Source organism: Ochotona princeps, chromosome 22 (assembly GCF_030435755.1).
Source record: "Ochotona princeps isolate mOchPri1 chromosome 22, mOchPri1.hap1, whole genome shotgun sequence".
Taxonomy (NCBI): Eukaryota; Metazoa; Chordata; class Mammalia; order Lagomorpha; family Ochotonidae; genus Ochotona; species Ochotona princeps.
In genome coordinates, this window is record NC_080853.1 from 25,927,101 (window position 1) to 25,941,630 (window position 14,530).

The 14,530-nt window shown below is 41.3% G+C and overlaps 1 protein-coding gene across 1 annotated transcript in view; it reads right to left on the reverse strand.

Moving 5' to 3' along the window:
- The window catches only part of PCSK2 (proprotein convertase subtilisin/kexin type 2), a 214,843-nt gene that overhangs the window by 108,517 nt on the left and 91,796 nt on the right, over positions 1 to 14,530 (reverse strand). The window lies entirely within an intron of this gene.

Here is a 14,530-nt window from a genome sequence, read left to right on the forward strand (position 1 = left end):
ACTGATGGTTGCACTGAGCAATTAAATTTCAGTGATGGCTTAAAATGAGTTTCCTTAAAATAAGAACTAGAGGGAGAAAAATAAAGACTAGATGGAGGAAAATACCACTTTGCCTCTCAAAAAAGGCAAAGTAGTAGGGGTCATAAAGAAAGCAATGGCACAAGTCTGTTTTAAGGAAGAGATGGATATATATGCTTCAAGGAAGGAGAGAAGGAAAACTGTGTTGCTTACTGCTTTTTGCTTGTTTGGACATCCCTGCCTTTATATATGTTGACAGAACTGTGCTATTACAATGAAAATCAATTAACAAATGGACCCTAACATCTGCCTGGAGGTCCCGTAGTTCATCTCTAGCAGGTACATGAGAGACCTTTGAAGAGACATTGATGGATGGCACTGTTGTCTCTGCATTGGCCACATTTCCTTTCTAGATGATAAAACAGAACCCTGAGTTCTCGAATGGAATTAACACTAAGGAACTGTAAAGACTCTGAGGTTCCATGCTGTCTGTGTCCCAGGATTTGACTCTGATGTAAGGGAATAGGAACCCTTGGAGTCTATTTACCCAAGAGGCTCACTTGCCAACTGTCCTGGGAAAACATCTTTGCTGTGTTTTCTCTGTCCTCACCATGGTTATCCCCAAAGACTGAACTTCAGCCTCCCATCGATTATGAACGCTGACACCTGTCCAACAACTCCCTTTTACGGAAGTGACCCACAATCAATTCCTGCTACTTGCAATCAAGAACTCTGATTGACATGCACGGGATGAGAGGAGGTTGGCAGAGTCTAGGAGTGATTGTAAGAAGGGAAGAACAAACGGACCGTGGCTCTGACTTCAGATTTTTTTTTTCTCATCTGCTGCTTGGACTATGGCAGAATTGTGGGAGACTAATTCCTTACTTTGTTCCAAGGCTTGAGGCTGTTTTTTCAGAAAATTCCTACTGGTACCAGAAACTGTATATGTGGAAAAGAAGTGTTAGTGTAGCATTGTTCCATAAGCTCTTTGGAGGGATTTCAAGAAGGGGGCATTTTCTGTGACACTGTTTTAAAAATTACAACTAATGAAATTGGAAACTAGCTGTATAAACAGAATATAGATGGATATTTTTGTAATGACAAAAATCTGGGCTTATCTCACATCTGCAAACTGGAGATAAATTATGGTTAAAATACACACACAACACACATAAAGGGGCACTTCAGAAAAGTCTTGGAAAAACAGAACTGACAAAATGTTTGTTTTGATGAAAAAAGTTTTGAAATCCATGCATGCAAAGTGTCCTTAAAAAGTTCATAGAAAAACTATTAGGAAAGCTATATATGGACTTCAGCAATTTTTTTGTACTATATATTGACTTCAGTTTTTTTTGCACTGAAATATTTTCCTTGTATTTTTTTTGTGAGCCTTTTGAAGTATCCTCTACATAAATACGTGTAAATATCTCTATAGCGATATTCCTTAAGAAGCAGATGCCAAGATGGAATTAAATGTGCCAGGATTTTATTGAGAAAAATAGAAAAGCTGTGTTGCAAGTCTCCCCTCAAGTTAAGGAGAGGGAGAACAAGGATATGTCCTCTAAATTCCCACTGGTCTAAGGAAGGTCTAGCAAGGCTGTAAAGGATCACAACATGGCTGTTAGACTTTGTGTCTGCCAGGGATGGACCTGCCCCAGCACCCCTGCCTTGTCAATCGCCAGCTGGGAGCAGGCATGGGCAATGTAGCCTTATTGGCATGAAATCTTAGATTTCAGAGCACAGTAATGGGAGCCCTTGGCCAGTTATTCATCCTGAAGTCAGGGGTCTGCCTTGTATTTCATGGCTACCAGAAGATACTTCAGTGTGTGTCTGTGTATTCATTAATGGATAACATTTAAAATGTATGAGTAAATGTATAGTTCTGAAGCTGGGGAGACAGTCATGATAATCCCTCTTTTATTATGGAAATAATATTTAAAATAAGGTGCCACTTTAGCTTGAAAAGAGAGCCTGAATTAGACCACTGCATCTTCCCATTTTGGTCTCACAATGAGTCCTTAATCTGCTCTACTCACTAATGGGAAACTTTGGCTTCCAGTGAAGACGTCAAATTATACTGGCTGGATTCCTGGTCATGAATGACTTCTTGAGATGACTTCCTTCCATGCTGTGCCCTCCAGGAAGCAGGAGCAACTACCATGTGGCAATTGGAAAGCTCTCACCTATCCCTATATGTTGTTTCCCAGCAGTACAAGAAAAAGATTTATCTTTTTAGTATTACTGCAGGAATAGCTGTTCCAATCACTCCAAACTCAATTAGACCGAGTGCACTCTAATGAAGACTGTCTCAATTCATTTCCATAAAATTAATTTTTAATTCTATAAATTAGGTTTTCATGGGAACCAGTGATGCTTGGAACATTGCACTCCCTGGACACCACCCCTCCTTGTAACATAGGGGCCTAGGAATCCTAGGAGGAGAGGAGGCATTCTGAGAGGAGGCCTTAGTCCATCCTCCTGTCCTCAGGAACTATTGCAGTTCCACTTGCTGAGACAGGCATGCTTGGAAATGTTCTATTTCCACTTGCTACACACAAATAACCAGAGGACACTTCACCCCCTCTCCCCCACATAACCATAACATGAAACCCTTTCAATTGCTTTTATTTTTTTTGGGTTCTTGTATACTCCTTCCTTATTGAGTGACCCACCATGATAATTTTAACATGATGCTGCTGCACAACCATAATATTCCTGTGGGTCTGTAGAGACAGGATGCCATGTTTTGTGAAACCATTTTTCTGTTACTGGTCATCTAGATCATGTCCTCTTACAAATGAAATTACCATGACCAAGAGACGAAGTTATAAACTATTTTAAAAGACTTTTGGGGAAGATTTCAGAAGTGTGTGTGTGTGATAAAGTCCTTAATGTCAGAGAAATATTTTCTAGTGTTTGAACTATATTCCTCACATTATAAGTGAAAGGTCACTGACTTAATCTCTTTTTCTCCTCCTCTTACTTCTAACCTGTCACATATGATGCCTTTTATTGCCATTTAGACATGACACCAGTGACACACATACAAGTTAATCATAGCTTCTTTCCCCTTTTCAAATATAATGTACCATAAACTTCAATATTTAGGTTTCAGATGCTTTCTCCAATTGGACCATTGATGTAAACATTTGAACAAATAAAAAATAAGTGGAAGTAGTAGAAGAATGGAGGCATGTTTATTACTGGGTAGTGTTTCTTTTTTTCTTCTTCTTTTTAAAAGATAAATAGATGGATATTCTACCATTCTTGTTCAGCTTTTAAACCTTAAGTTGGCATAAGGGCAAACATGTTACCTAAGCAATTCCACCTGACCCATGCTCATTTGCTGCTTCTACTTCCCCTCCTCATCTGAGGCTTTCTCAGTTGACATGGTTTCTGTGCATTTACCACATGCCATCTATGGATCCTACCAGGGTGGAGCAGAAACCTCACTTGCTCACAACTCTACAGTTAGTAAGGTACTTCCACTACATTTCATTTTCTCAACAGAAGTGAGGCTTGCTTGGGTTTCCTTCTAGTCAAGAAAATGGAGTTTCAGAAATCATTGTCCAAAGCTTAAAAATGTGGCTGATGCACCTGGGCTGACCAATTCTAAATGCTGTGAATGTTGTACTAAGCTGTAGTCTTCTTCCTAAGGACATGTAATGTGGTTCCCTCATCCAGTATCTGGGACAATTTAGTTATGGCTGTACCTGTCTAAGGAAGTGCACCATGCTTATTTCCCTGTTAGGCTGATAATTAAGTAGCTGTTAATAAGCAGTGAGTGTTTAGGGTAGGGGAAGGAAAAGGAGAGAAGGGATTAAAGGGGAAACATGCGTCTAAAGAGAGTGAAGACCATTCTGTCTTGAAGTGAGTGCAGGAAAAGTGAAACAAAGCTTGCATGTTACTGAAAATACTGGAGTTCTTTAATCTCTGATGCTTTTGATCATGTAATGTTATTTTCTGTACTATTAACTATTTTATTTACCACTACTATGTGTTGAATGCTGTCCTTCTGAATTATATGGTGAGGTTCTAAACTCCAGGACCTCAGAAGGTGACTCTGAGGTCCATTTCCATTTCTGTATGGAAATAGGGTCATTGCAGAGGTAGTTAGTCAAGGTGATGTCATGCTAAGACATAGCTGGTATTATAACAAGTAGACAGAGAAACATCAAAGAATTCCATGTGTTGATGCAGGAAGCAGAGACTGCAGTTATGCTGTTAGAAGTCTAGAAGTGCCTGCGTCTACCAGAACGTGGGAGAGGCAAATAGCTAGAAACATCAAGGGAGCACCAGCAGGCCAACACCTGGTTTCAGGCTTCTGATCTCCAAAATGATCAGAAAAAAACCTTTTCTTTTGTGCTCAGACACTCAGCTGCTAATTTTTCATTATGGATGCCACAGGAAACTTTATATAACCACTGAGAATGAAACAATGTCCCAAGCTTCTCTCTCATTATGGAAACTGTATTTTGTACTTTAAGAGATCTTTTGGTTTTATTTGAGCAAAGATTGCTTTGTCATATGTAACTTTTGCCAACAAAGAAGAAAGAAGAAAATGTGAGTCAAATAAATTGGTTACCATGTTCCTAAACTTTTTTCATATTTAGAGCTAAGTTAGAATTGTGCATATCTTTGTTTTCTCACCTAGTATTGTCCTCTTTGCCAACATGTACACTGTAATCTAGAAAGTCTTGAGGGAGTGTTCTGTGATTGTTTTCCCTAGCTACCAACCCTTAATCTGCAATTTTATTAAGCATTTATTTTTATTTGAAAGGCAGAGTCACAGGAGAGAAGAGGAGAAGAGAGAGAGAGAAATCTTTCAAATGGTTGCATTAGCTGGTTCTGACTGGTCTGAAGCCAGGAGTTAGGAGCTTCTTCTGGGTCTCCCACATGAGTGCAGAGGCCCAAACATTTGGGTCATCCTCCACTGCTCCCACAGGCAATTAACAGAGAGCTAGATTGGAAGTGGGGCAGCTGGGGCTTGAATTAATGCCCATGTGGGATGCCAGTTTTGCAGGTGGAGTGTTAATCTGTTAGACCATGCCTGCTATGTAAATTTGATGCATTATTCCAAATGATGACAGTTTTTACACTTTTGTCTTCTGCTGAGGACAGTTTTAAGAGGCATGCAAAACACACATTTAGAATTGATGATGGATGATAGTCTCTGATTTTCTAGATTTTCTGGTGGTAAACTCAAGCATCAGCAGCCCCAGGATGAGCTATTTCTTTAATAAATTAAAAATGGGGATTTTTAAAACAGAAAAGTAGAAAAAGAGAAAGTGCATACTTCCTCCCTTACTTCGTTCCAGATAATCCCTGTTGACATTTAAAAGAAAAGTAAGGTAACACATGCACATGGTGAGAAGATCAAAAGAGTACAGAAAGTTATAAAATGGAAAGGGAACACTTTGTTCTCATTTCTATCCCTGTTTCCAAATAGCTGTCCCCTGAAAGAAGGCTGCAGTCAATAACTTGTGAATACTTCCAATCCCGTGATCTCAGAATGTGGTCGTATTTGGAGAGGGTACCTTTAAGAGGCACAGTGATGTAATGACTGAAGAGTATAAAAAGAGGTAATTAGGATACTGATACCAGCAGATGGAATGAGAGGAAGACACAGGAAGATTATGGCTATTGATAAGCCAAGGAGAAAAACCTAGGGAACATATCCTTCCCTACCAATACTTTGTAGAAGCCTCAGACATCTACTTCTGTAAATATGATTTAAGCAGTGAGGGCTATTGTCTTTGGTTATGACTGCCTTCGAGGTATATCCCAGCAATCCAGCTGCAAGGTTGGATATTTTTCTGCTATGCTACAGTGCTCCCCTGCTCCAATACCCTATCTGGATGGTGGTGATGATCAGATGAGGTGATACTCATGGACGTGAGGCCAGTGAAACATATTTCAGTGATGGTCGTGGTTACTAGTATGAGTGCAGTCATCATCAGTGTGCTGCAACATTCCAGGCCCTGAGGGAAGGCATTAGAATGGGCATTTCCCTTGTTCCATCCCCACCTCAAGCCAGGCTTGTCTTGTTCATAGCATCCTAAGGTGCCTTTGTGTCATTCCAGCTGTTAGTAACCCAAAGAGAAGCCAAGCTAAACATGGGGAGCAGATCCTGGTCCACCCACAGGAAGAGCACATTTTTGCCAGCTTTTATAAAGACAGTTATTTTGGGGAGCAGTTTTAGGTTAATAGAAACATGGAAAGGAAGGTACGGAGTGTCCCACATACACCGTGCGCCCCCACACATGCAGCATTTTTTTTTTTTATTAAATCCAATCCCCAGCTGGGTACTGTGTGCATTTATCACACTTGCTGAGCCTCGTTTGAGACATCATTATCACCCAGAGTCCACTGTTGCCATGAGGATCTACATCTCTTTTTGACTTTGCCTTTCCAAGGCAGTGTGTTAAGTCTAGTGTTTGACTTATGAGTTGAACATAGCTCATTAAGCAAGGGACACTGAAAAGTCATTGCTGCTGGTGGGGGTGAGGGTGTGTCGCAGGAGATTGTCCAGGAAGGAGGCCATTCCTAGGCTCGCATGTTCTAGTTCATCAGTTTTGCTCCGACTGCTGGCTTTGGTTGTCAGGACCCAAGTAGGCACCTGGAGATGAGAGGTTTCGGAAGAAGAGACATGACCGGAGGAGGACAAGCACGGGGAGGGAGAGAGCAGGTGCAGAGCAGTTGGGGAGTCTGGTTGTTTAATTTCTTACTTGAGCAGATAGGTATGACTTTTTGGAAAGCCCAATTATAGGCAAATCACACTGCTTAACTTCTCAAAGAACACTGAGTTAAGCCACAATTACGGCTGAATGCACAGTATTGACTGCCCTCATTTAGAGAGGTTTGCCCATCTAGCAAGAATGGAGACGATCAATTGAGGAGAGAGAGGATATGGCTGGCACGCCTCTGACCACAGTTCCAGTTACTGCCTCTGAATGACACGATATTAACAAATTGTTATCTGTCATCTAAAGCTCTGTACATAAGGTATACTATGAGATACAGAAGTGTAATGAGGGAGGGATCGAAGGATGTGACTGGTAAGGAAAAGGGGAACAGCTGTGAGCCCTGAGCACTACAGCTCCCACACTAGCAAGGATGCATGTGTTGTGGCCAAGGCTCCTATGTTTTAACATGATCACCATCTCCTATTTTCTCCTGTTCTTGGTATGGTGCAGCAAATATTAGAAGTTGGATTTATGAGATTATTAAGGAGAAGGGATATTCAAACATAAGTAGATACTACCTTGGTAGCCTTGCTCACACACACAGTACAGCACTGTGGAGCTCCTGTGTAGCTTACGTTGTTGGCTCTGTTTCTTGTTACAGGTGGGCAGCAGGACCTCAGTTGAACAGAGAAGGGTTTTAGGAGGGAATAAGGGAGGAGGAATAGGGTGTTGGAGGGTGAAAGTGAGGAAGGGGAAGATGGTAAGGAAGGATAAGGCCTTTCTGCTGTATCTGTGGCCAGCCAGCACCCTCACATGTGCGCTGCACCTGAATAATCCACTCCCAGGAAGGCACCGAATGGGACAGGTGCCTCAACACAATAAGACCTCTGAGGAAGGCCTTCATGTAACCCAGCTAGGATGGAATGGCTTAGCCATCACTCAGAGACACAGCTCCTCCATCATTGTGTTGGTGCAGCTGCTAGTCCTGCTGGTGACCCAGAAGGAGGATGAATGTTAGGTGGTAGGGATTTCTGGGTTGCCCATTTCCTATTCTGTGCTGAATGTGTTCAAGTATGTGTTTTTGGAAGGCAAGGTCAAAGAGACACTTCAGCTTCCCCTAGTTATGCTGTCTCTGGCTAGCAGACTTCATCCATAGCATCAGGTTTACCTGGGTTGGTCTGTTGGTCAGTTACTTTGTTTCTGTCTACATGACCAAAAGACTAATGATGGTACCGCAGCCCAGCTGCAGGTGCAGTTTCATCAATTTGTATACTGAAGTGAGGTGAGAAGACAGTGTGCTTGATTTGATCCAAAGTCATGACTTTCCTTACTGTTAAAGACTGTGCTACAGGGGGCTGACATTGTTGCACAGTGATCTGAGCTATTGATTGCAAGGCCACCATCCTATATTGGAGTTCTGGTTCAAGTCCTGGATGTTCCATTTCCAGCATAGCTCCCTGGGAAAGCAGTGGAAGATGGTCTAATTACTTGGGTCCATGCCACCCAGTGGGCAAGCCAGATAGAGCTCTGGGATCCTGGCTTTGCACTGGACCAGCTGAGCTGTTGTGGCCATTTGCAGGATGAGCCAGTGGATTGAAGACACTTGGTTCTCTCTGTCTCTCTCTTACTCTCATTTCAAATAAATAAATTTTTAAAAGATGGTATGACAAACTCACCATGATGCAGTGAGTGATCACTGTGTATGGAGTCAGAAAACATTGAACCCAGGTACTGGGATGGTTTGCTTCTTATTTGTTCATGTTCTGACACTGGTTCCTCAAATTCTGAGTTATGTTCTCTTCTTCCAGAGCAAGAATTTGGTAAACCCAACCCACTCCTGCTTTTGTAAATAAAGTTTGTTGGAACACAGTTTAGAATAATTTGTTTGTGTTCTGCCTGTGGCCATGCTACAACAGTTGGGTTGAGTGGTTGCAACAGAGAACATATGGCCTATAAAGCTGAAGTATTTCTATAATGGGTCCATTGACCCTGATGTCTAGCATTGCGGTGATGGAGTTCTCAACCTCACAGGCTCAGTGGTGAGCATCATGTGAAATACATCTTCTGTGTTAGGATCAATGAAACATATTGTCAATATCTGTAGTTGTAATCATGCTGAACAGTGTGAGGAGTCTTCAGGAAAGTTAATGGAAAGTGTGTATATTCACTGTGTAATAATAATTAGAAGTTTACTGTCATGAAATTCATAAATTCCAACTAGAATTAGATCACACTTTCCAAGACTGGACAAAAGCCATTGATTTGTGTCTCCCTGGTCTATGTCACTCGTATTTTACTCTGAATGAAACTGGTATTAGTTCTTTAAAACAATAAGTAAAATAAAGTTTGTATGCAGAAAAAAATAAAAATAAAAAGCTGTAACATTTAAAAATATGCTTTACACCAAATAAGCTTTTAATTTCATTTTATTTTTTCATTTATTTTGTTTATTTTAAAGATACACACATAGACACACACACACACAAAGAGAGAGAGAGGGAGAAAGAGAGAAAGAGGGAGAAAGAGAGAGAGAGACATGGGAGAGATCCCTCATATGTTGGTTTTCTCCTCCGTATCTGCAACTGCTTAGACCTGGGACAGACTGAAGTCAGAAGGCAAGGAGACAGGTCTCCTGTCTATTGGTTCCCAAATGTCCAGAACAGCTGAAGCTGGGCTATGCTGAGTTTAGGGTTTTGGCAGGGATCCAAGTACTTGAGGCATCTGCTGTTTCCCAGGGTACTCATTGTCAAGAAGACCCAGAAGCAGCTCCTGGCTTCAGACTGGCCCGGCTCTGGCTACTTCAGCCACTTGGGGGAAGAACTAGCAGATGGAAGAACTCTCTCTGTCTCTCCCTGCCTCTCTGTAACTTTGCATTTAAAACAAAGAAACAAATCTTTCTCCTATATATATATATAATATTATATATGAAATCTTATATATAACACTCTATAAGATATATAAGATTATATATAACATATAATATACAACACATAGTATATATATATGTAAAATCTTGTGATTTGAGGGGCACAATGAAAGCCTCCAGCAACCCAGATCACTTCCCCTAGGCACATACATACATACAGATTGCACTGCCACCATAAAGGTTTAAACTGTTTCTAATCATTCAACATACAGGTTGATTGTGACTCTTTAAAAATATTTAGAAAATATATCCTCGGAGAAGGGCAACACATCCAGGTGTTACCACTTTACCTACACACGTACAAGGACTCATTGATTAGACAGCACTTCTCCATGATGCTGATTGAGATTGGTGTAAGTTGGAAGAGGAGTTCAAGGAAAATGTAATTTGAAAATTCTTAGGCAGTTTATTGTAAGTGACAAAGTCACTTCAGATACCCATACAAGAGGATTGATTAAGACAAAGCAGGAGAGAGGGCAGGAGCCCCTCACAGGTATTTGCTTCTCCAGGTATGTTCTTACAAATTCATGAGAAAAATTTATTTGACAGGCAAAGGGACAGGTCTCCTATCCGTTGGTTCAATTCCCAAATGTCTGCAACAGCTGAAGCTGGATGATGCTGAATTCAGAATCTTGGAGCTCAGTATGGGTCTCTCACTTTGGTGTCAGAGACCCAAGTACTGAGGTATTGTCTGCTACTTGCCATTAGCAGCAAACTTGCATCAGAAGCAGAGCCACCACCAGAACCAGGCACTCTGAGAAGGGATGTGGGCATCCCAAGAAGAATGCTATTCGCTAGGCACTTTCTGTATGCGCAGCATGTTTTTGCAAATAGCAGCAACTGCCACTTTTGTTCTAAGTTCATATTACTGTTACCATTATTATTATTATTTTTTAAAGCAAGTTTTCAGTGGGAGTCAAACCAAAAAAGCTGTCTGCTGCAGAATACAAATGGGTTCTTAAAAACTCACAATCTCCTTTTTTTCTTTTTTAAAGATTTACTTAGTTTTCTACAGAAAGAAGGAGATGCAGAGACAAAAATGTTTAATCCTCTGGTTTACTTCCGAAGTGGCTGCAATGACCAGAGCTGAGTTGATCCAAAGCCAGGAGCCAGGAGCCGCCTCTGGGTCTCCCACATGGGTGCAGGGTCCTAAGGCTTTGGGCTGTCCTCTGCTGCTTTCTCAGGCCACAAGAAGGCAGCTGGATGGGAAGTGGCACATCCAGGACCACCCATATGGGATCCCTGCACTTGAAAGGCGGAGGTTAAGCCAATTGAGTGTGGTGCCAGGCCCACAAACTCCTTTTCTTAAGTTAACAGTTTAAGAAGGTTTGATATTTGGATTAGGACAGTAGACAGGAGCTTCAGAAGAGAGAAACCTGACCTTCCTGGCTCTTTGTTTCTCAAGGATATTCATGTACATTCTTCCTCAAAAATTAGCCCCTTTGTCAACAGCAATGCCTGTCATTTTCCCCCCTCCTATTGGTGTGCCATTGGCTGTCAATGAAGCAGTTAAAGAGTGTATAAAGTGGAAGAGGAGTGTGTACTGAAATTGTAATTGACATATGTCTGAAACATTCTGGGGTGGGGGTGGCTGGTGAGCACACATCCTAAGCACCAGGAAAGTAGAGAATAATTTGCATATCAAGCTAAGCAGCTCACAAATGACAACATCAATAAAGAAAAAAGGTCAGAGCGATTGATTCTTAGCACACTTCTGCTTGTGCATGGAGCTCCCAGGGACGGGGTGTTAATGAGCTGCAGTATAGTGATGCACAACAACAACAACAACAACAACAACAACAAGAATTGACTTGGCAGTAGTGTTTCTGGAATGTTCAGAGCCATCCATGTGCTTGTATATGCCCTTTGAGAAATACAAAGATAAAATGGCTTTTAATTTTGCAGTGTTTTAGTTTTCTGTAGCTGCTGTAACAAGTTACCACCTTAGTGGCTTAAAACAACACAAGTGTATCATCTTAAAGTTCTGGAGATGTCAGGGGGGGTGTGCCCATTCTAGGAGCCCTTTTTTCTTGCCTTTTAAAACTTTCGAAAGTTCTTGGGCATGATCCCCCTTCGTGTCTTTTTGAAAACAGCAATATGTATGGATCAAATTCCTGTTGTATGGCACTCCCCTGACTTGGTTTTCTGCCCTTATCTTATGATGCTTATGATGATCCTGAGTTCATCCAGACAGCTCAAGATAATTTCCATATCTTAATGTCAGTTTATTATGATCCTGATTTCCATCTAGGACCTTAATATCTCGACATCATGCAATATTACCTATTGTCAGCACCTAGGATTAGGATATCATTGGGCATGTGAGGTTGTTATGTTGACCACATGCAAGAATAGAGGTAATATTCATGATGGAGAAGTAAGACCAATTGCTGATGGGTTCTACTGAAGACGTTTGTGTAGGAATATAGAAAGTATGGTGGAGATACAGCAAAGAAACTAAGCAGACACATCACTGGGTGGACTACAGTTGGCAGAGTGCTAGGAAGGGAATCTGATTTAGTGACTTAATTCTCTAGTGGAGTAATTAGAGCTCGTTCTATCAATAACCAAAGCGTGACATTAATTGAGGAGGAATGGCTAGTCCATGGACGCAGAAACAACCTCCCTAAGGATACTCATAGGTTGAACTACCTGTCTTAGATCAGTTAAACAATTAAGCAAAAGTGAGAAAAGGAACCTTTACACAGTGTGGGTGGGAAAATAAATTAGTACTAGCACCAGAATTTTGGAGCATGGTTATGCAGGTTCTTCACAAAGCTGAAAAATAGAATCACCATTTGATCTGGCAATCCCACTTCTGGGTGTATAATGGAGTTGTTATGTCAAGGGATTATATGTACTTTGCGTCCATTTCAACATTATTCTCAATGGCCAATATGCAGAAGCAACCCAAGTATGTATCAGTAAATGGATGGATACATCTCAAACACTATTCTTAGCTTAAAAACACCAATTATGCAACTGCAGGAAAAAGGAGGAAGTGTTTCACCTGACCAACAGATTAATGTGGAAGAGTGTGGAGCTGCTATCACTGGCTGACAAAGTCACTTCAAACTTAGCAGAGGGAGAGCTCCGCAGGGAGGAAAGGGTGGGTGCTGAGTTATATGGTGAGTCACACAAGGTTGCTCAGTGCCACGGTCTGCTCTCAGAAAGACCCTGACACATTTTGTGTCCAGTCGAAGGGGGCTGAAATGATGACAGATCTGTGAAACTACACATGTACGAAATTGGAGGTGTGAAACCCTGGTTCATGGGTGGTTTGCAAATGGTGGCATCCAGAGTATCTGCTCAGTGTTCCAAATGGTGGTACAATTGGACAAACATCTATCCCAAGATTTGAGAGCCTTTTACTAGTTGCATTATACTCTTGGGGTTTCTAAGTTTACTACTCTGTTACCTCCCTGACAGGAGTATATTTCTCTGCTTTATTGATATTGAGTTTGGCCATGTAAATTGTTTTTGGTTTATGCTGAGAAATGTATGTCTGCTTACACTTTCAACCTCTTGCATTAAAAGTCATGGCCATACGAAAAACTTGGACAGGGCCCAGCGCAATAGCCTAGCAGCTAAAGTCCTTGCTTTGCATTTGCCGGGATCCCATATGGATGCCGGTTCTAATTCCAGCGGCTCTGCTTCCCATCCAGCTCCCTGCTTGTGGCCTGGGAAAGCAGTCAAGGATGGCCCAAAGCCTGCACCCATGTGGGAGATCTGAAAGAAGTTCCTGGCTCCTAGCTTTGGACTGTAGCAGTTCTGGCAGCTGTGGCCATTTGTGAGTGAATCAATGGATGGAAGATCTTTCTGTATATCTGACTTTCCAATAAAAAATAAATAAAATCTTAAAAAAAGAAAAATGTGACAGTTAAAAACATCAGTGTTCAGAGCAGAGCTTTATGTTTTGCCTAGTTTTTCCTCTAAATATGTTGTAAAACCAGCTATCTCCATAGCCAGAGTTAACTTTATGTTTGTGGGAAGATGTGGGAAGCAGGCAGATCATGAACAGAGAGATGTAAAAGATGCGTGTTGCACATGCAGGCACTGAGGTGGCAAGGGACATGTTCATGGAAGACAATGAGGAACAAGTCAGACTGATGTCATAGTAAACAGAAATGCAACTTTTGAGAACACATGTGCTTATTCTGATTCTGTGCTTGTCTCTCTGGAAAACATTTTTATTTGTGTGGAATTGGCTTCTGAACAATAAAACACTTTGCCATGGGTTCCTGGCTCTCCCACGAAAGTACTCAAGTTACATGAAAAAATGGTGAAAACTCCCACCACCTTGATAGGTAGCTAATGCTGGAATGCAAAGGAATTGCTGGAAGTACTTAGGTTAGTGCTGTTGACTAGGCAACCATATTTTATAGCTTGCATATTTAATATACAGAAAACAAGAGAACTGTTTAAAAATTTAAATCTGATTTAGTAGCCTTTAGTCTCTCTTGTGTCTGCCTCTTAGCTTAGAAACATGATATTTCTATAACCACCAAGAGCTGCTCTTTACCCCTGTTTGCAGTGTTTATGTCAGATTTCCCATGTATGTTAAGCAACATACATTCCCAGAACACACAATTGATGGACAGAAGGTAGAGACTGGTAATGACCCTTTTTTATTTTGGGGACTCCAAATCACACAACTGAGTGTTGTTTGTGACAGCATGAAGCAGAAGCCTGGTAGCAGTGTATATGGGGGATTGTCTTTTAAAATCAATTCATTTGGGGCCCTGCACAGTAGCCTAATGGCTAAACTCCTTGCCTTTCATGTTCCAGGATCCCATATGGGCACTGGTTTTTGCCCTGGCTGGAAGATCTTTATCTTTATCTCTCATTCTCTCTGTAAATCTGAACTGCCTTTCCAAGAAACACAGAAACAAGGAAAAGA